The sequence below is a fragment of the Aulonocara stuartgranti genome (assembly GCF_965226115.1).
Source record: "Aulonocara stuartgranti genome assembly, chromosome: 4".
Taxonomy (NCBI): Eukaryota; Metazoa; Chordata; class Actinopteri; order Cichliformes; family Cichlidae; genus Aulonocara; species Aulonocara stuartgranti.
Genome location: NC_138942.1, coordinates 20,896,949 through 20,917,963, shown reverse-complemented (window position 1 = coordinate 20,917,963; position 21,015 = coordinate 20,896,949). Strand labels below are relative to the sequence as shown.

Genomic DNA, 21,015 nt, shown 5'->3' with positions numbered 1-21,015 from the left:
TAATATTACCTAGTATTAAAAAGCTTTTTTTAATTTGCTGTCTTATCTGTGTGTGTGTGTGTGTGTGTGTGTAAATGGCCTGCATTTGTATAGCGCTTTTCTAGTCCATAGGACCCCAAAGCGCTTTACACTACATTCAGTCATTCACCCATTCACGCACACATTCACACACTGGCGATGGCAAGCTACATTGTAGCCACAGCTGCCCTGGGGCGCACTGACAGAGGCGAGGCTGCCGGACACAGGCGCCACCGGGCCCTCTGACCACCACCAGTAGGCAAACACGGGGTTAGTATCTTGCCCAAGGATATTTGGCATGCAGCCAGGAGGCAGCCTGGGATCGAACCACCGACCTTCTGATTAGTGGCTGACCTGCTCTGCCACCTGAGCTACAGCCACCCCATGTGTGTATGTGTGTATTCCACTGCAGATATGTGACTGAACTGCTGGGAGGAGAGGCCTACGTCTCCTGCTCTGTAGTTCTACCAGCCTTCTGCCACCTGCGCCGTGTCATGGAAGTAACTGATGAGGACCCTGCATATGTGGTGAGGTTTAAAGAGAAGTTTAAGGAAGACCTTGCTTCCCGCCAGGAACATACCAACTATGCATGGCTCCAGATCGCAACTGCACTGGACCCACGTTTTAAAGACCTACGCAGTGTGCCCAAGACTGACAGAGAAGCAGTGTGGACCACACTGGCAGGCATGCTGCATGAAGACTCTCCTAGAAGATCACACACTGCAGAAGAAGGTCCAGCCAAGAAGACTGCAACCCCCCCCCACTGTGCTTTGCCCTGATATCTGCAGTGTGAGGTTGGATCGCTCATTCTCATCCTCACACTGATGCCACTTATTTCGGTCTTTGTTTGACATAAAAGGGCATATTTGTCACTTTATTGCAACTATATTTGCACTCTTGAGCTCCTTCATTCACTGACTGATCATAAAGTTATTACTTGCGTTATGTATTCATCCGTTTGAACATAATTAATGAAGCCACATGTAATCACTAAAATTTGTATTTTGGGTACAATAAGAGAGTTTCAGATGGAATGCTGTTTTGTTTTGTTTAAATTTCACCAACTTGCTGATGCCCACGGTTGTGAGTGCGGCTTCTTGCTGTACATGGGTGGATGGTTGTAAATCACATCACAGATGCCAAAAACCTCTCAAACCAAGCCCCCTTGCCGGTGATGCTGTGCGCAACCTCGTGACGGAGTCAAGCATATTCAAAACACCCCCTCACCTCCCGTGTCAAACTCAAATGTCAGCCTATTTCATGTGTCACTTTTGGAGCAGTTGCCATCCCGACGAGCCATGGAGAAGTTCGTGTTTGTGTTATTTTACTTATTTGGTGTTCTGGTGTGTTTGGGCACCGGTCAGCACCATCGTGTTGAGCACGTGTTGGACCGTGGACACACCGGATTCAGTGGGAGAATAACGGTCAGGTGTACAGTTTACTGAGCACTGGGACTCAGTATCGTTTACCAGCACAGACACGGAGACGCGCTCAGCTTCTATTGAGAGCAAACAACCAAGTGAACCCTCCGGCTGCGTCCAGTAGACGAGACACACCGTCTGGGCCGGGAGCTTTCCGAGCATTCAGACTCTTAAACTGCTTCCTCGCATCTGCTTCATGAATATGAAGGGTTGTGGTGGGAGGAGGTGGTGTGAAATCCTCTTTTGTGTGGGGTGAGGAGGGGGGTGTTGTAAAAGTCCCCAAGAGCAATGATGAGAGAGTCCGGGAATGTCCGCTCCATGTGCAGTATCTGCTCCGCGAGTGCGCACTGAGCTGCCTGCGCATCCGCATCTGGCGGGATGTAAACAGCGGCCAAGATGAATGAAGCAAACTCCCGCGGAGAATAAAACGGTTTGCAGTGAATAAAAAGGTATTCCAGAGAGGAAGAGCAGTGCTGAGCAATCACTGTTACATCTGTGCACCAGCCACTATTAATGTAGAAGCAGACACGTCCACCTGTGGTCTTACCAGAGAGAGAGGCCTGCCGGTCCGCGCGCAGCAGATGAAAGCCCTCCAGCTTGAGCGCGCTGTCCGGGATGTCCTCACAGAGCCACGACTCCGTAAAACACAAGACACAGGAGGAGGCAACGTCTCTGTTCATGCTTCTCATCAGGGCCAGCTCGTCCATCTCATTCCTGAGTGAGCGTACGTTGGAAAGGAAGATCCCAGGAAGAGCAGTTCGCAGTCCGCGTCTCCTCAGACGCACGAGTGCGCCGGCTCGCTTTCCTCGCTTTCGGCGTCTCACTTTCCTGATCAGAGTCTGCAGTAAATCTGCCGCAGATGCGACAAATATTGGAAGTAAATCCACAGGTGTTGTAGTCCTGTAGTTAAGAAGCTCTTCTCTAGTGTAAGAATATCCAGAGGAGTGCCCAGACACAGAAGTTATGCACAAAAACAAAACAGAAGTAACGCACTGAAGCACCGGGGCATCCATACGCGGCGGCGCCATCTTGGAACAAGGGACTTGTCTTTGAAAGGTAGAGTGTTAATTACTAAAGCTGAAGGGATATCCCGATGAACATATGCTGCTCTCTCCTTACATCTGGATAAGAAAAGTAGTAAAGATATTGACCGTATGCTCTTTAATTTTATATGGAAAAACCGTACGCACTATATTAGAAAAACTGTTGTGATGAATAAGTACGAATCAGGTGGGCTTAACGTCTTAGACTTTTCTACTTTAAATAACACTTTCAAAATTAATTGGGCCAAACATTTTCTTAAAACCCTACCTCTATCTGGAACTTTATACCATACCACATTTTCTCTCGTTTTGGTGGCTTTACTTTTATTTGAAATTGTAATTACAATGTTGAGAAAGTCCCTGTAAAGCTTTCATCCTTCCATAAGCAGGTCCTCTTAGCGTGGACCCTCATTTATAAACACAACTTCTCACCTCACAAATACCTTATCTGGAACAACAGAGATATTTTATAGAAAAATAAATCACTTTTCCTGGAAACTTGGCTCCAAAATGGGATCCTATTGGTGGCTCAGCTGGTTAGTAAAGAGGGACAACTACTTACTTACAACGACTTTATTGCACTATATAATTTTCCAATCAGTGTTCCAGATATCAAGCGGAAGACAGTCTGGATGGTCCCCCATAAATATTTGATTGTAAATAAGGTGAAAGAAGTCTCTTTTAAAATTCGACATACATGTTATCCAGCCAGTCACTACATGGTCAAATTCAAAAGGGACATAAATACTAATTGTACTTTCTGTGGGGATCATCCAGAAACGGTGACACATCTTTTTTGGTACTGTTCTTTTACACAGAGATTCTGGAAGGAATTTAGCAGCTTTGTTATTGTCCATATTTTAAGGGAGTTTTCTTTACGATGGGAAAATGTTTTATTCTGTTTCTTTAAGTTCCCCAAGAAGTATGAGAAATGTTTTTTATGATAAATTTCTTAATACTTTTAGCTAAATTTTTTATCCATAAATGTAAGTTTACTAACAAAACACCATATTTCTGTCATTATTTTAAGGATGTGCACATGCACATACAATCAATATCAGACTGCACCAACAAAAAGGCTCTCACAACAATATATGTATGTGAATTTTTGCGTGTATTCTTATAATTGTTACCTTTTTCTTTCACCCTTGGCTTTTTGTGTTCATGTTCTGTTGTATACTTCATCTGTTCGTATGTTGTATACTCATTGTTTGTTAAATAAAGTTTTAAAAAAAGACACGCTTTGTTTAGACCCCCAAAATCCTTTCCACGCCCACCCCCGTGACATCACGCTCCAAAGCCCTGTTACGTCACAGAACGTGGTGATGTCATAGTGACAGTCCTTTCATCCTTTGATGTTCAAGTCTATAAATAGAGGACAGCTGTCAAAGGGAATTCATTAAGCTATCGTTTTGTTGGAGTGATACAGCACATAAAAAAGCAGAAATGAGTTCGAAAGCTAACAAAGACAGAAATGTTAATTTCTCGAAAACAATGGTTAAAAAAAGTGAAAAAGAAAAAGAAACATATGCCAGACAGTTCGAGCAAAGACTGCAGCCAATGATCGACGAGGTTGAAAAGCTCAAAACTGAGCTTGACTACTTCAAAAACCTGCATACAGTCAATAAGAAACGGATCGAGGATCTAACAAAAGAAAACAATGAACTTTTGCAGAATAATAAGCTGCTGGGTTCGGTCTTGGATGACAGGACAAACATCGCAGACAGGTTGGACTCGATAAAAGATGACCACGAAGCTCTGGTAAAGTTCCGCGCAGAGACGGAGAAAACTCTGGCTGAGCTTAAAGAAAAACACGAGGACGAAGTCCAAGTCCTGCAAGGACTGCTGGAAACAGAGAAAGAAAAGGTGGCACGTCAGCAATTTCACAACAGCCAAGTTGTTGAATTATTATTGAAACGCCACAAAGAGGAAAAAAATAAGATGCAGCAGTTTTACCAGGAAAATACTAAAAAACTGGAAAACAAAGCAAATGCTGCAGACAGGAAGTTAGAAGAGGTGATCAACATGTATGACTCCAAAATAGAAAAGCTGCAGACGGCAGTAAAAAATAGTAGAGGTGTGACCGTCAATGCGGTTAAGGAACGCGAGGAAGAACGTCAATCCTCGCAGGGTTGGATTGACGGTGTTTTGTGGCATAATACACAGTTACAAGACGAAAATGAATTTATGGTTAAAAACATGAAAGAATTAACAGAGGAGAAAGGTCAAATGGGCAAAGTGATAGACGACCAAAAGGCCCAGAATATGGCGATCAAGCAGAAATGCCAGAGTAATATTAGAGCTCTGGCCTTGGAAAAGAAAATGAAGGCTATGCTTGAAGACGAAGTTGATTCTTTGAAAAAGAAAATTGAAGACGTCAAAAAGGCCCTAAGCACAGAGCAGGAAAACCACAGAAAGACAGCAGTGGACCGGCACAAAGTAAAAGCGGCACACAATCAGGCACTGGCTGAAAAGGTGGCGCTGGAAGAGAAACTGCGCTCCACAAAAAAGCAACGGGAAAGATTTATATCCAAAGTGAATTGGCTGGAGAAGAAAGAGCGCTACTTCCAAGAGGAATTGTGCCAGTGCGTTTTGTCCTTTGAAAAGGCATTTCCACATGAAGGTCACTTGAGAGGAAAAGAAAAGGTGGAATTTAGGGATATGTTCCACTACTTGAAAAATAAATACGTAGACGGAGTGGAAGGCACCCCCTTTGTTGGAACAACGAAGGAGTTTCTTGAAAAACAGCTGAACTGTCTACGTATCAGATGCAAGGATCTAGATGCAGCTTTACTAGATAAAACACGGGAGCTGGAATCATTTAAAAAGCAGTACAATGACATGGTAAAGTCTTCCGAGTACGCTTTATTCCGACAAAGAGAGGAGCTCATTGGACCAGTGAACCAGATTATCCAAAAGGCTGCCAATGAAGAAAAAGAGATAGGTCATCTAAAATCTAGAGTGAAAGACGCTCAACTCCAGCTTAAATTAGAAAAACAGAAAGGACAAAAGCTGGCATCGTTGGACCATAGAAGCATGATGGGGAGATGTTCTGAGGAGACTCCGTCTCAGATTAATCCTCGTCCACTTCCAGGGAAAACTACATTTATTCAGGTACGTCCAAGACACCCTGGCAGAAGTGCAGGTATGGCTTCCCCAGTGAATCCTCCTGTAGAGTCTCCATCAACACCACCTTTCCTCAATTCTGATGATGGATTACCACCAGTTGATTGTTAAAAATTAACTGCTAAAATAGGCCATTAGAAGTATACTTCATCTTGTCTCCCTATATCATGGGTGGGCATTCTCAGTCCACGAGGGCCGGTGTCCCTGCAGGTTTTAGATCTCACCTTGGCTCAACACACCTGAATCACATGATTAGTTCGTTACCAGGCCTCTGGAGAACTTCAGGACATGTTGAGGAGCTAATTTAGCCGTTTAAATCAGCTGTGTTGGTTCGAGGACACATCTAAAACCTGCAGGGACACCGGCCCTCGTGGACTGAGATTGCCCACCCACCCCCAACCGGTCGCAGCAGATGGCCGCCCCTTCTTGAGCCTGGTTCTGCCGGAGGTTTCTTCCTAAAGGGAGTTTTTCCTCCCCACTGTCGCCCAGTGCTTGCTCAAAGGGGATCATTGGATTGTTGGGGTTTTCTGGCTTTTACTGTAGTGTTTTTACCTTACAGTATAAAGCAGCTTGAGGAGACTGTTGTTTTGCCATGATGCAATATAGTATTAAATATGACTACATTTTAAAAACATCTATTATAGCATCAAAGTAAAACAAAAAAACTAAATGAAATGAATCAAAATGTCTAATCTGGCAAAACAAGAAAAGAAAAAAGGTTTCACCTTTAAATAAAAATCCAAATCACAAACACATTCTGATTTTTGTTGTGTGTTTTTTTTGTGTGTGTTTTTTTGTGTATGTTGTCACGTATAAAATCTTTGCACTCTGTCTCGGTGTCTGCCCGGCCGGCTCCGCAAGGCTACATATGTTTATTGTGTTGCTGCTTTCTTCCACTCGTCATTCTGCCTGGGCGGAGCTCAGGCCCACGCACCTGTCTGCAATTACGCTGCAACGTGTCCTGTCTGTATGGAGACTGAGAGCTGCCAGAGTAATAATGTAGATACAGGCCTCTTTCTCCTTCTGTTCATGCTTTTATTCCATTGATGTTGCTATCATTTGTAAATATATTTATTTGCTCTTATTTTATCAATTTACTGTCGTTCATGTATTTAATCTTCTTTGTATTTAAATATGATTTTTTTTAAGTAATGCCGCGAGATGGACAGTTAAATAAAGGTTTCATTGAATTAAAAAAAAGATTTAAAGATGACTGGTGGCGGAAGCAGAGCACAGACTGTCTGTGAGAATCTATCGCCATCGTGTGGTGCAGAGATATATTGCCATTGAATTTAGACAACGAAAGCTTGGCTCACAGAGCAGCTGCAACATGAACAAAAAACATTAAATAGCAACATGATATATTATATTATATTATATTATATTATATTATATTATATTATATTTATAGCTGTCGAAATTAACGCGTTAATTGCGATAATTAAATTTTGGAATTAATTACGTTAGAATATATAACTATTTAGCGCAACACGCAGATAAGTCGCTCCCATAATTCCACTTGATTTGTTTACCGCGCCACTGAAAATGGAGAAGCAGGAAGCGGATGGCCTTCTGGATGGGGAATTTAAATACAAGAAGAACATAGATGGGACAATAAACAAACGCGTTGTAATTTGCACTCACTGTAGTAAAGAGTTTCAATTTCACCGTTCAAATTCGACCTTAAAATACCACCTTAATGCCAAACACGCGTTTGTCGGGGCAGCAGCTTCACCCGGCCTGCGTCAGACCACTCTTAGTGAACGCAGGCCACTCGGTAAGTCTTCTTTGGACAAACTGACCGACAATATAGCCAAATGGATAGCAAAGGACTGCAGACCGCTAAGCATTGTGGAGGACAAGGGCTTTGCGGATGTTTTAAAGGTTGCATCTCAGGACGCGTCCTACAAGCCCCCAGCGAGAAGCACAATAACAATTCGAATCCACGAACTGTATGAAACGGAGAAAAAGAAAAAAGAAGAGGCTTTAGTTCACACAGAATGCGTGGCTCTGACAGGAGACCACTGGACATCATTGAGTAATGACAATTACCTGGGAGTTACTGCGCATTTAATCACTGAAGCCTGGGGTCTGACATCCTTTGCGCTGACTATAATGAAAACGGAAGAGCGGCACTTTGCGGAGGCTTGTGCAGAGCAGTTCCAGACTGTTGCTCGCAGGTGGAGAATTGAGGAGAAGGTGACAACAGTAGGCACGGACAGTGCGCGCAATATGATCGCCGCGGCTCGCATCATGCCATTCAATCACATGCCGTGTACCGCGCACATTCTACAGAGATGCATCACAGTGAGTCTCGCAGACAGTGGCTTTGTCACTGCGCTGGCCAAATGCCGCAAAATTGTTGGCCATTTTAAGCACAGCCCAGCAAACACAGCAGAGCTGAACGCAGAGCAGGTGTCACTGGGGCGCAAGCAGGAGCCGTTGGCCCAGGACGTGCCTACGCGCTGGAACTCCACGCTGGAGATGGTGAAGCGCTTGATCCGCAACCAAACTGCAGTAACCGCGACTCTGGATAAACAAAAGCATAAACTTGTCCTCCTGACGCCTCCAGAGTGGGACAAACTCCAGAGACTGGAGACACTTCTAGAGCCCTGCAGGTGAGCCTGTCATTGTGACCATAATTGTAGGTTTAGATTAAATGTATCAAACATACATCTTAAATCAGTTTTGTTATTATGAAAATGTCTTATTTAAAAAATAAATGAAATCAAATATTTTATTAATATTACCTAGTATTAAAAAGCTTTTTTTAATTTGCTGTCTTATCTGTGTGTGTGTGTGTGTGTAAATGGCCTGCATTTGTATAGCGCTTTTCTAGTCCATAGGACCCCAAAGCGCTTTACACTACATTCAGTCATTCACCCATTCACGCACACATTCACACACTGGCGATGGCAAGCTACATTGTAGCCACAGCTGCCCTGGGGCGCACTGACAGAGGCGAGGCTGCCGGACACAGGCGCCACCGGGCCCTCTGACCACCACCAGTAGGCAAACACGGGGTTAGTATCTTGCCCAAGGATATTTGGCATGCAGCCAGGAGGCAGCCTGGGATCGAACCACCGACCTTCTGATTAGTGGCTGACCTGCTCTGCCACCTGAGCTACAGCCACCCCATGTGTGTATGTGTGTATTCCACTGCAGATATGTGACTGAACTGCTGGGAGGAGAGGCCTACGTCTCCTGCTCTGTAGTTCTACCAGCCTTCTGCCACCTGCGCCGTGTCATGGAAGTAACTGATGAGGACCCTGCATATGTGGTGAGGTTTAAAGAGAAGTTTAAGGAAGACCTTGCTTCCCGCCAGGAACATACCAACTATGCATGGCTCCAGATCGCAACTGCACTGGACCCACGTTTTAAAGACCTACGCAGTGTGCCCAAGACTGACAGAGAAGCAGTGTGGACCACACTGGCAGGCATGCTGCATGAAGACTCTCCTAGAAGATCACACACTGCAGAAGAAGGTCCAGCCAAGAAGAGGCTGAGCCTGCTGCAGATGGACTCTGACTCTGAGTCAGAGGAGGAGGTACAGCAGGACAGAGCCATACAGCGCTACAGAGCAGAGCCCTGCACTGCCTTAGAGGACTGTCCCTTACAGTGGTGGGCAGCTCATGCAGGAGCCCACAGCCAGCTGGCCCGCCTTGCTCGCAGATACCTGGCCACTCCTGCCTCCACATTTTGCCTGTTGAATTAGGCCTATGTTCTGTGAACTTGAAGATGTATATGGATAAAACAATGTGCTAGATTTAAACGGGTGGAAAACATTCAGTAAAAATCCCTCACAATTATTTGAAGCCCTGTTCTGCTTGTACTGCTTGTACTCACAATTAATAATAAATAAAACAAACAAGTGTGTTAAAAACCACTATCTGTCCCGATTTTTACACATATATACACACATATACACATATATTTCGAGTTGCGATTAATACATTTTTAGGCTGTGATTAATTCGCTTCCAGCACAACACCCAGCCTACGTCAGACCACGCTGAGTGAACGCAGGCCACTCAGCGTGGTCTTAGCATTAAATAACACTAACAAGTGTGTAAAAATCCGCTATCTGTCCGTATGTTTGCACACATTTTGGTCATATTTCGAGTTGTGATTAATCATGATTAATTAATTTTTAGGCTGTGATTAATCTGATTAAAAATTTTAATCATTTGACAGCCCTAATTATATTATATTATATTATATTATATTATATTATATTATATTATATTATAGTGCAAACAGTGCAGGCTTCAGCTCTGGGGAACAAGCTGTTCCTCAGTTTGGGTGGATTCCGTCACTCACAGCGTTGTTAGCCCTCTTGTGCGCGCAGACTGCAACCCCCCCACTGTGCTTTGCCCTGATATCTGCAGTGTGAGGTTGGATCGCTCATTCTCATCCTCACACTGATGCCACTTATTTCGGTCTTTGTTTGACATAAAAGGGCATATTTGTCACTTTATTGCAACTATATTTGCACTCTTGAGCTCCTTCATTCACTGACTGATCATAAAGTTATTACTTGCGTTATGTATTCATCCGTTTGAACATAATTAATGAAGCCACATGTAATCACTAAAATTTGTATTTTGGGTACAATAAGAGAGTTTCAGATGGAATGCTGTTTTGTTTTGTTTAAATTTCACCAACTTGCTGATGCCCACGGTTGTGAGTGCGGCTTCTTGCTGTACATGGGTGGATGGTTGTAAATCACATCACAGATGCCAAAAACCTCTCAAACCAAGCCCCCTTGCCGGTGATGCTGTGCGCAACCTCGTGACGGAGTCAAGCATATTCAAAACACCCCCTCACCTCCCGTGTCAAACTCAAATGTCAGCCTATTTCATGTGTCACTTTTGGAGCAGTTGCCATCCCGACGAGCCATGGAGAAGTTCGTGTTTGTGTTATTTTACTTATTTGGTGTTCTGGTGTGTTTGGGCACCGGTCAGCACCATCGTGTTGAGCACGTGTTGGACCGTGGACACACCGGATTCAGTGGGAGAATAACGGTCAGGTGTACAGTTTACTGAGCACTGGGACTCAGTATCGTTTACCAGCACAGACACGGAGACGCGCTCAGCTTCTATTGAGAGCAAACAACCAAGTGAACCCTCCGGCTGCGTCCAGTAGACGAGACACACCGTCTGGGCCGGGAGCTTTCCGAGCATTCAGACTCTTAAACTGCTTCCTCGCATCTGCTTCATGAATATGAAGGGTTGTGGTGGGAGGAGGTGGTGTGAAATCCTCTTTTGTGTGGGGTGAGGAGGGGGGTGTTGTAAAAGTCCCCAAGAGCAATGATGAGAGAGTCCGGGAATGTCCGCTCCATGTGCAGTATCTGCTCCGCGAGTGCGCACTGAGCTGCCTGCGCATCCGCATCTGGCGGGATGTAAACAGCGGCCAAGATGAATGAAGCAAACTCCCGCGGAGAATAAAACGGTTTGCAGTGAATAAAAAGGTATTCCAGAGAGGAAGAGCAGTGCTGAGCAATCACTGTTACATCTGTGCACCAGCCACTATTAATGTAGAAGCAGACACGTCCACCTGTGGTCTTACCAGAGAGAGAGGCCTGCCGGTCCGCGCGCAGCAGATGAAAGCCCTCCAGCTTGAGCGCGCTGTCCGGGATGTCCTCACAGAGCCACGACTCCGTAAAACACAAGACACAGGAGGAGGCAACGTCTCTGTTCATGCTTCTCATCAGGGCCAGCTCGTCCATCTCATTCCTGAGTGAGCGTACGTTGGAAAGGAAGATCCCAGGAAGAGCAGTTCGCAGTCCGCGTCTCCTCAGACGCACGAGTGCGCCGGCTCGCTTTCCTCGCTTTCGGCGTCTCACTTTCCTGATCAGAGTCTGCAGTAAATCTGCCGCAGATGCGACAAATATTGGAAGTAAATCCACAGGTGTTGTAGTCCTGTAGTTAAGAAGCTCTTCTCTAGTGTAAGAATATCCAGAGGAGTGCCCAGACACAGAAGTTATGCACAAAAACAAAACAGAAGTAACGCACTGAAGCACCGGGGCATCCATACGCGGCGGCGCCATCTTGGAACAAGGGACTTGTCTTTGAAAGGTAGAGTGTTAATTACTAAAGCTGAAGGGATATCCCGATGAACATATGCTGCTCTCTCCTTACATCTGGATAAGAAAAGTAGTAAAGATATTGACCGTATGCTCTTTAATTTTATATGGAAAAACCGTACGCACTATATTAGAAAAACTGTTGTGATGAATAAGTACGAATCAGGTGGGCTTAACGTCTTAGACTTTTCTACTTTAAATAACACTTTCAAAATTAATTGGGCCAAACATTTTCTTAAAACCCTACCTCTATCTGGAACTTTATACCATACCACATTTTCTCTCGTTTTGGTGGCTTTACTTTTATTTGAAATTGTAATTACAATGTTGAGAAAGTCCCTGTAAAGCTTTCATCCTTCCATAAGCAGGTCCTCTTAGCGTGGACCCTCATTTATAAACACAACTTCTCACCTCACAAATACCTTATCTGGAACAACAGAGATATTTTATAGAAAAATAAATCACTTTTCCTGGAAACTTGGCTCCAAAATGGGATCCTATTGGTGGCTCAGCTGGTTAGTAAAGAGGGACAACTACTTACTTACAACGACTTTATTGCACTATATAATTTTCCAATCAGTGTTCCAGATATCAAGCGGAAGACAGTCTGGATGGTCCCCCATAAATATTTGATTGTAAATAAGGTGAAAGAAGTCTCTTTTAAAATTCGACATACATGTTATCCAGCCAGTCACTACATGGTCAAATTCAAAAGGGACATAAATACTAATTGTACTTTCTGTGGGGATCATCCAGAAACGGTGACACATCTTTTTTGGTACTGTTCTTTTACACAGAGATTCTGGAAGGAATTTAGCAGCTTTGTTATTGTCCATATTTTAAGGGAGTTTTCTTTACGATGGGAAAATGTTTTATTCTGTTTCTTTAAGTTCCCCAAGAAGTATGAGAAATGTTTTTTATGATAAATTTCTTAATACTTTTAGCTAAATTTTTTATCCATAAATGTAAGTTTACTAACAAAACACCATATTTCTGTCATTATTTTAAGGATGTGCACATGCACATACAATCAATATCAGACTGCACCAACAAAAAGGCTCTCACAACAATATATGTATGTGAATTTTTGCGTGTATTCTTATAATTGTTACCTTTTTCTTTCACCCTTGGCTTTTTGTGTTCATGTTCTGTTGTATACTTCATCTGTTCGTATGTTGTATACGCATTGTTTGTTTGCATTTGGCCAGCGCAGTGACAAAGCCACTGTCTGCGAGACTCACTGTGATGCATCTCTGTAGAATGTGCGCGGTACACGGCATGTGATTGAATGGCATGATGCGAGCCGCGGCGATCATATTGCGCGCACTGTCCGTGCCTACTGTTGTCACCTTCTCCTCAATTCTCCACCTGCGAGCAACAGTCTGGAACTGCTCTGCACAAGCCTCCGCAAAGTGCCGCTCTTCCGTTTTCATTATAGTCAGCGCAAAGGATGTCAGACCCCAGGCTTCAGTGATTAAATGCGCAGTAACTCCCAGGTAATTGTCATTACTCAATGATGTCCAGTGGTCTCCTGTCAGAGCCACGCATTCTGTGTGAACTAAAGCCTCTTCTTTTTTCTTTTTCTCCGTTTCATACAGTTCGTGGATTCGAATTGTTATTGTGCTTCTCGCTGGGGGCTTGTAGGACGCGTCCTGAGATGCAACCTTTAAAACATCCGCAAAGCCCTTGTCCTCCACAATGCTTAGCGGTCTGCAGTCCTTTGCTATCCATTTGGCTATATTGTCGGTCAGTTTGTCCAAAGAAGACTTACCGAGTGGCCTGCGTTCACTAAGAGTGGTCTGACGCAGGCCGGGTGAAGCTGCTGCCCCGACAAACGCGTGTTTGGCATTAAGGTGGTATTTTAAGGTCGAATTTGAACGGTGAAATTGAAACTCTTTACTACAGTGAGTGCAAATTACAACGCGTTTGTTTATTGTCCCATCTATGTTCTTCTTGTATTTAAATTCCCCATCCAGAAGGCCATCCGCTTCCTGCTTCTCCATTTTCAGTGGCGCGGTAAACAAATCAAGTGGAATTATGGGAGCGACTTATCTGCGTGTTGCGCTAAATAGTTAAATATTCTAACGTAATTAATTCCAAAATTTAATTATCGCAATTAACGCGTTAATTTCGACAGCTATAAATATAATATAATATAATATAATATAATATAATATAATATAATATAATATATCATGTTGCTATTTAATGTTTTTTGTTCGTGTTGCAGCTGCTCTGTGAGCCAAGCTTTCGTTGTCTAAATTCAATGGCAATATATCTCTGCACCACACGATGGCGATAGATTCTCACAGACAGTCTGTGCTCTGCTTCCGCCACCAGTCATCTTTAAATCTTTTTTTTAATTCAATGAAACCTTTATTTAACTGTCCATCTCGCGGCATTACTTAAAAAAAATCATATTTAAATACAAAGAAGATTAAATACATGAACGACAGTAAATTGATAAAATAAGAGCAAATAAATATATTTACAAATGATAGCAACATCAATGGAATAAAAGCATGAACAGCAGCAGAAGGAGAAAGAGGCCTGTATCTACATTATTACTCTGGCAGCTCTCAGTCTCCATACAGACAGGACACGTTGCAGCGTAATTGCAGACAGGTGCGTGGGCCTGAGCTCCGCCCAGGCAGAATGACGAGTGGAAGAAAGCAGCAACACAATAAACATATGTAGCCTTGCGGAGCCGGCCGGGCAGACACCGAGACAGAGTGCAAAGATTTTATACGTGACAACACACACAAAAAAACACACACAACAAAAATCAGAATGTGTTTGTGATTTGGATTTTTATTTAAAGGTGAAACCTTTTTTCTTTTCTTGTTTTGCCAGATTAGACATTTTGATTCATTTCATTTAGTTTTTTTGTTTTACTTTGATGCTATAATAGATGTTTTTAAAATGTAGTCATATTTAATACTATATTGCATCATGGCAAAAAAACAGTCTCCTCAAGCTGCTTTATACTGTAAGGTGAAAACACTACAGAAAAAGCCAGAAAACCCCAACAATCCAAAGATCCCCTTTGAGCAAGCACTGGGCGACAGTGGGGAGGAAAAACTCCCTTTAGGAAGAAACCTCCAGCAGAACCAGGCTCAAGAAGGGGCGGCCATCTGCTGCGACCGGTTGGGGGTGATGGAAAGAGAATAGAGGGAGACAAGATGAAGTATACTTCTAATGGCCTATTCCAATTGGTGGTAATACATCATAAGAATTGAGGAAAGGTGGTGTTGATGGAGACTCTGGGGAAGGCCTTCGTCTGCCAGGGTGTTTTGGAGCCACTTGAATAAATTTAGTTTGCACTGGAGGTGGACGAGGTTTAATCTGTGGAAAGATCTGAGACGGAGTCGGAGTCTCCCCATAACATCTCCCCATCACGCCTCTATGGACCAACGGTGCGAGCTTTTGTCCTTTCTGTTTTTCTAATTTAAGCTGGAGTTGAACGTCTTTCACTCTAGATTTTAGATGACCTATCTCTTTTTCTTCATTGCCAGCTTTTCTGATCATCTGGTTCACTGGTCCAATGAGCTCCTGTTTTTGTTTGAATAAAGCGTATTCGGAAGACTTTACCATATCATTGTACTGCTTTTTAAATGATTCCAGCTCCCGTGTTTTATCTAGTAAAGCTGCATCTAGATCCTTGCATCTGATACGTAGACAGTTCAGCTGTTTTTCAAGAAATTCCTTCGTTGTTCCAACAAAGGGGATGCCTTCCACACCGTCTACGTATTTCTTTTTCAAGTTGTGGAATATATCCCTAAATTCCACCTTTTCTTTTTCTCTGAAGTGACCTGCATGTGGAAATGCCTTTTCAAAGGACAAAACGCACTGGTACAATTCCTCTTGGAAGTGGCGCTTTTTCTTTTCCAGGCAATTCGTTTTTTGTGTGAATATTTCTGTTTGCTTTTTTGTGGCGCGCAGTTGCTCTTCCAGTGAGATCTTTTCAGCCAGTGCCTGATTGTGTGCCGTTTTTACTTTATACCTGTCCACTGCTGTCTTTCTGTGGTTTTCCTGCTCTGTGCTTAGGGCCTTTTTTAGGTCTTCATTTTTCTTTTTCAAAGAATCAACTTCATCTTCGACCATAGCCTTCATTTTCTTTTCAAAGGCCAGAGCCCTAATATTTCTCTGACATTTCCGTTTGATCTCCATATTCTGGGCCTTTTGGTTGTCTATTACTTTGCCCATTTGATCTTTCTCGTCTGTTAATTCTTTCACGGTTTTATCCATCAATTCATTTTCGTCCTGTAACTTTGTATTACGTGTCAGAAGACCCTCAATCCAACACTGCGAGGATTGATGTTGTTCCTCGCGTTCTTTAACCGCATTGACGGCCACACCTCTACTATTTTTTACTGTTCTCTCAAGCTTTTCTATTTTGGAATCATACATTTCCATGACCTCTTCTAACTTTCTGTCTGCAGCATTGGCTTTGTCTTTGAGTTTTTTTTAGTATTTTCCTCGTAAAATTGCTGCATCTTATTTTTTTCCTCTTTGTGGCGTTTCAATAATAATTCAACAACTTGGCTGTTGTGAAATTCCTGACGTACCACCTTTTCTTTTGCTGTTTCCAGCAGTCCTTGCAGGACTTCGACTTCGTCCTCATCATCTGTGATTAGGTATTGAAACAGCTGTTTACTCCCCAGATGTTTGTGTCCTCAAAGAAATTCCATTTAGATTTATGTGAATGTATTGTGCAGGTACTTTCTCTGCTTCGCCCTCATTGCTTGCTTTATCTGAGGACATAATCTGCCTTCTTTCAGCTTGGGGTAGGCCTCAGTTTATGTTTTAAATTAAAAAGCTTGAAGACAAAGTGAACTCTGGACAGGCGTGTGGCCTACCTGAAGCCCAGGTGGGCTTGTTGATAATCACATTTTCACACTCATCTCGGGGCACATCCGTGGTGTTCTGGTGCCAGCCTGTCCCCTCTGTTTTTGTGGGGGTCTTCCCCACATACGAAAATGGCCGCTTCTGCCTGGAGGGAGTTTTTTATTTTTGCTTTGCAGCTGCACAGGATCTGTATAGAAGTTTTAAACACTTCTATTTTAGGCAAATTTATAATATTTTAGACGACAGCACTGTTACGAGTTCAAAAATTGGGGATGGAGACAAGAGGAAAAACCACAATAACAACACTGGTCCGGCCGGGTTAAGTCAAACGATGATTTTAATGATCACACGCGTGGGAGATGGACACTGTATGCAGACAGCCTCAGATCTCAAAATGGTGGAGCATTGATAAAACTCTTATAGCCTCTGGTGCCCCCACCTTATCATAAAAGCCTAAACATTCACATGCTTTCTCTCACACGGCGCCTAAGCTACGACCTTGGCTCCCTGTTTATCTGCTCCTGCTGAGATGGGGCAGAAAACTCCAGCATGTTCCGTTCTCTTCTAATCAGACAAATAAGGCGATGACTTTTCTGCAAACAGTATTTCTTATAACTCAGCAGTATAATGCATCATGAAACAATATCATCCATTCACAATAAATCAGCAGTGTAATGCAAATCAGTTTAACAAATGCAATAGTTATCACCCTCTCCTAATTCAGGAGAATAATGCAAACTAAAACTACATAATAATTCACAATCTTTAATTAGGGGTCTAACATGGCATAAAATAATATTATAAATCTCACAGCACATAAAACACTGTTTGCTTGGATGTGTGTGTTTGTGTGTAAATAGTGAGATGTTCAGAGGTCTTGCTTCATGGTATCGAACAGCCCACACAAAACAGGTTCTGTATGATTTAATTTAAGTGCTGATGTAAACCACAATGTTCAGCAAACATCTATCAGGTCATTGGACTGTATTTTTTTAAAGCTTAAGTATGCGCACATGGGATATATTAAAAACTGACAAGCCGTTTGAACACATGATGTGAAATCACTTAATCAACCTGCTGGATTTTCCAAAAGTTAAAATATTTATACTACTTTGGCACATTGCTCTTAACTTATTAAGGTGGCTATTAGTGAGGGTCATGATAATCAATTCAATTGAGCAGAAGTGACATTCTTACTTCGATTCGTCCAAATTCATGTGAGTTCCAGTCTGTTCAGCCTGTTTCTGTGTAGCACCAAGCAGTAGACCTAAACCTGGATGTGCTTCTGGGTTCTGCCTCTAATGAAAACGGATGAGTGTAAAATGCAACCATTGTTTGTAGTTTGCTGCCACCTACTGAGTGAAAAAAGAACTGAAGTTGTAAAAAGTCAGTATTCCTAATGATAGGCTTCGTTTTGTTTCAGTTTCAGTTCACTATACAGCTCATCAAACTGTTTTCCCTTTACGTTTTGATATACATTGTGAAGTTTGGGTTGTCATGTCTACGTCTCATTATGTTTCCTGTTTTATTGTGAAGAGGTCTGGTGTTTCTGTGTTCATCGTGTTCAGTTTTACTCTTCCCCTGTGGCGTTGTTATGTTCATGTTGATCTACTGTGCCTTTCTGTTCCATGTTTCAGATCCCTATGTTCTGTCTCCCCCAGTCTGTTAAGTCCACATGTCTTGAGTTCCGTCAGTGTGTTTCCTGTTTTACTTTCACAGTCTGTTCTATGTTAATGTTTCTAGTTTTGCTTCCCTTGCCTCGTCCTGCTTAATTACTCTCAGCTGTGCTCTCCTCCTGTGGCTCATTCCCCCTCGTTATCCCTCAGTGTATTTAAGCCCCATGTTTCTCTTTGTCAGTGTTGCGTCCTCCATCATAGCTGTGTGATTTTTCCCTGTGGCTCCTTGTGCTTTAGTTTTTCCCAGTTTAGGTTATTTTGTATTGTTTTTCGTGTCCCACTCCACGCCAGCAATAAAGCTGTGTTTTTTGAGTTTAACTTTTGACTCTGTGAGTTTGCGTTTGGGTCCTTCTCCTGCCTGCCACACAGCCGAACTGTGACACTAAGTAAAGAGAAGGAAGAACACAGAAAGACAGCAGTGGACAGGCATAAAGTAAAAACGGCACACAATCAGGCACTGGCTGAAAAGATCTCACTGGAAGAGCAACTGCGCGCCACAAAAAAGCAAACAGAAATATTCACACAAAAAACGAATTGCCTGGAAAAGAAAAAGCGCCACTTCCAAGAGGAATTGTACCAGTGCGTTTTGTCCTTTGAAAAGGCATTTCCACATGCAGGTCACTTCAGACAAAAAGAAAAGGTGGAATTTAGGGATATATTCCACAACTTGAAAAAGAAATACGTAGACGGTGTCATGGTCCTGAGTCTGAGGACTCAGTGTTTTGTGTTTCCTTATGCTTTTGTTCATTCCGAGTGTGTATTCTGTTGTTATTTTGCCATTTGTTAGGTTTCTGTTCTTTGCCTGCCTGCTCCCACTTCTCTGTGTTCCCTCTGTCTGTCCATGGTGTTTTTGTGTCTGCTCATGAGTCTGCCTGTCAAGTTCAGTGTCCTGTCTGGTTCTCTGTCTGTTAATTTCCTGTTTTATTCTGAAGGTTCATGTCTGATGTGAGTGTGTTCAGTTTACATTTCCCCTGTCCCGTCAGCTCTGATTTCTCCCAGCTGTGTTGCCCTCCTGTCTCTTATCCCCTGATTACTGGTGTGTGTATTTAAGCCCTGTGTGTTCTCCTGCCTGTTGCCGGTTCGTCTGTATTACTCCATGTAAGTCCGCGCTTTTCTGCATTCATCTGTGTCTCTCTGCGTCTCTGTATCCTCCGTCAGTCTGCGTCTCTCTGCCTTTCTCCCCGTGTCCTGTGGATTTCTAGTTGCTCTTTAGTTTTCCCAGTTTAGGTTTCCGTTAGTTTGTCTCATTATTCGTTTTCTGTTCCTGCCACTGACACCTTGTAAATAAACTCCACTAATCTTTTCATACACTGCTTGCTCTTGGGTCCTTTTTCCAACTCCACACGGCTCGCCTCGGCAGCCGTGACAGACGGTGTGGAAGGCATCCCCTTTGTTGGAACGACCGAGTTTCTTGAAAAACAGCTGAACTGTCTACGTACCAGATGCAAGGATCTAGATGCAGCTTTACTAGATAAAACACGGGAGCTGGAATCATTTAAAAAGCAGTACAATGATATGGTAAAGTCTTCCGAATACGCTTTATTCAAACAAAAACAGGAGCTCATTGGACCAGTGAACCAGATGATCAGAAAGGCTGGCAATGAAGAAAAAGAGATGGGTCATCTAAAATCTAGAGTGAAAGACGTTCAACTCCAGCTTAAATTAGAAAAACAGAAAGGACAAAAGCTCGCACCGTTGGTCCATAGAGGCGTGATGGGGAGATGTTATGGGGAGACTCCAACTCCGTCTCAGATCTTTCCACAGATTAAACCTCGTCCACCTCCAGTGCAAACTAAATTTATTCAAGTGGCTCCAAAACACCCTGGCAGACGAAGGCCTTCCCCAGAGTCTCCATCAACACCACCTTTCCTCAATTCTTATGATGTATTACCACCAATTGGAATAGGCCATTAGAAGTATACTTCATCTTGTCTCCCTCTATTCTCTTTCCATCACCCCCAACCGGTCGCAGCAGATGGCCGCCCCTTCTTGAGCCTGGTTCTGCCGGAGGTTTCTTCCTAAAGGGAGTTTTTCCTCCCCACTGTCGCCCAGTGCTTGCTCAAAGGGGATCTTTGGATTGTTGGGGTTTTCTGGCTTTTTCTGTAGTGTTTTCACCTTACAGTATAAAGCAGCTTGAGGAGACTGTTGTTTTGCCATGATGCAATATAGTATTAAATATTACTAAATTTTAAAAACATCTATTATAGCATCAAAGTAAAACAAAAAAACTAAAGTATACTTCAATGAAATTAATCAAAATGTCTAATCTGGCAAAAAAAAGAAAAGAAAAAAGGTTTCACCTTTAAATAAAAATCCAAATCACAAAAATTCTGATTTTTGTTGTGTGTGGGGGTTTTTGTGTGTGTTGTCAAGTATAAAAGTTTTGCACTCTGTCACGGTCTCGATGTCTGCCCGGCCGGCTCCGCAAGGTTACATATGTTTATTGTGTTGCTGCTTTCTTCCACTCGTCATTCTGCCTGGGCGGAGCTCAGGCCCACGCACCTGTCTGCAATTACGCTGCAACGTGTCCTGTCTGTATGGAGCCTGAGAGCTGCCAGAGTAATAATGTAGATACAGGCCTCTTTCTCCTTCTGCTGGTGTTCATGGTTTTATTCCATTGATGTTGCTATCATTTGTAAATATATTTATTTGGTGTTATTTTATCAATTTTCTACTACTGTCGTTCATGTATTTATTTTTTTTTTGTATTTAAATATGATTTTTTTAAAGTAATGCTGCGAGTTAAATAAAGGTTTCATTGAATAAAAAAAAGATTTAAAGATGACTGGTGGCGGAAGC

General features: G+C 42.9%; 1 long non-coding RNA gene across 1 annotated transcript; it reads left to right on the top strand.

The window, feature by feature from the left end:
- The first annotated feature begins 8,011 nt into the window (after window positions 1-8,011).
- LOC309704077 lies at window positions 8,012-9,494 on the top strand. Its single transcript, XR_014276147.1, has 2 exons — window positions 8,012-8,226; window positions 8,437-9,494. It is a non-coding gene; the product is annotated as an uncharacterized lncRNA (long non-coding RNA).
- Window positions 9,495-21,015: the final 11,521 nt, after the last annotated feature.